This window comes from Podarcis tiliguerta (genome assembly GCF_965153285.1).
Source record: "Podarcis tiliguerta genome assembly, chromosome: 10".
NCBI lineage: Eukaryota > Metazoa > Chordata > Lepidosauria > Squamata > Lacertidae > Podarcis > Podarcis tiliguerta.
In genome coordinates, this window is record NC_139543.1 from 41,779,408 (window position 1) to 41,781,678 (window position 2,271).

Consider the following 2,271-nt stretch of genomic DNA (forward strand, 5'->3'; position numbering starts at 1 on the left):
AGTAACAACAACCGAACCCCCGAGAAAACGCCCCAGCCCAAGAGTCTGTTCAGCAGCCTCAGCTTCTCTGCTCATAGCTTCTCTGAGTTATTCAAGCCCCTTCACCACAGCAAGGCAGTGATCCACAGTTGGACAGTGTTCTCAAAGCTACCCATGGGTTTGACCAAACTGCGGGAGGCAGTGGAAGATAGGAGTGCCTGGAGAGCTCTGGTCCATGGGGTCACAAAGAGTCAGACACGACTAAATGACTAAACAACAACAACTTTGCTTTGAAAGAAATAACCAAACTCCTATTTATTTTCATTTAAGACCATGGTTCATGTACTCTTTCTGCTATTTTGTCTCATTTACCTCAGACCCTGCCCCTTATCAACCAAATCTCCTCATGTTGTAATAACTGGCAAGAGGTCAAATATTTGCTTTGACCACAAAGTTGAAAGGAAACTTTGAGTGGTCTTTGCTATGAACAGTTTTCTGATTGGAGGAGAGCAGCATCCCGGGCAGTTTAATAGCCCCCTTCCCACTCTGTTGGGGGCACTCAAGCCAAGAGCCCTTCTCTCTCTCTGTAAGTCTTGTCTCCTGAGCCTTGCCCAAAAAGGACACAATGCTTCGAGGAAGGACTGTGAGATGCTGCCTTTTGCTGATGCTCTTGACCATCCTGCCAACACGGTCTGCATTGGAAGGTGCGTTACCAAGAATTGGGTGTCATTCCTCCCGCTATTCCCCCCCCCCCCCAATATTCACTGGTGCAAAGCCATAGAAGGCTGGCTTAATTCCCACTGGAAAAGAATATGACAAGTTAATGGTGACTTACAGATAGCCTGTTAATTTCAATAGGGCTTCCTATGTGACTGCCTGCCTTTAGATCTGGGCCTGTGTTTTGGTTAAGAAATATTTCTTAACAGTAGTTAATCAGGCTCAAGACAAATTCCCAAAGCACTCAATGTGCCCTCTTCTTTGGGAACTGCTGTTGCCCGCCAGCTTTTGTCACCCGGGGCTCGTTTGAATATGGGTTACAGCTTTTCAGCAACAATTATGGGAACTAATGGCAGCACTCCTAACCTCTTTACCTCAGAGTAAGCTGCACTGAATTTAATAGGACTCAGGGGGAGATTCTAACCATGTTTGCTCAGGGGTTAATTTAATGACAATGGAAGTTGCATTAGTCACAACTAACTTGTTCCTTTGGTTTCAATGGGCTTTTAGTGTCACTGAAGTAAAGCTCATTGAGTTCAAGATTTACTCCAGGTAAGTGAGTACAAGAATGCAGTCTTAGGCACAACTAACCCATACCCTTCAACATTCCTCAAATGAAAACAGGAACCTTTCTCAGTCCCCCTAACAATTGACCCCATTCCTCTACCCCCGAGGGAAACCCTCTAATTCCAATGTTATCTTATTTTAATCTTTGGAAGATTTACAAAAAGAAAAACATATACCAATTAATAACTTTTAGAAAGGGGCAATGTTAGACGTGGATGCACAAAGCATCTTAAAAATCAAGACTCCGTGCACCCTGCTCCACTCCCCCTTTCATTCCTCCCTGAATGGTCCCGATAGCCAACTCGCTACATGAAGCTGGATTTTAGGGTGGCAGCAGCCTCTCCTCCTGACCCGCCCTCCTGCAACTGCTGCAAACTGCCCAAGAGAAAAGGCCAGCAACAGCAGCCACAGAAAGTCCCTGGAGAGGCACCAGAGAGGCAACAGGATGTTCCTGCAGAGCTGCCACTGCCGCCGCCACTACTGCCACTGCTCTGAACAACCTCCAGCTCGTGCTCCTCTCCAAGCTCAGCAGCGGTAGCCCTGATGGGGAATTGGGGACATTCAGGGATCAGATCCCCAGCTAGCATGGCTTTTGTAATTCCAGAACTGTCCCCGAAAAACAGGGACACTTGGAGGTGATGCTAATCTTTTTGTTTGGTTGGAGTACGCGCCTTTTGTGCTGTTTGTTGCAGTAACCGCAAGTAGAATATGACATAGGTTTAGCCAGCTTCATTACACTTCTGGTTTTATTTTGCACTGGAAGGTTTCCTAACAAAGAACGAGGACCCATCTTCACTTCTGTTTGTGCCACGATTTCTAGGCAGAGGTATGTGATTTGTAGGCATGAGTCCAAGTGAGTGGGGTGTGTGTGTGTGTGTGGTCCCACTGCAGGAAACCCATTTGACTTTTGTTTTGATTTAGAGGTAAACAGTGAGTTTTCCCACTAAAGCAAAGGGGCAAAATAAAGCCCTGCCTGGACCTGTGTCTACTTATGCCAGGCAATTGCGG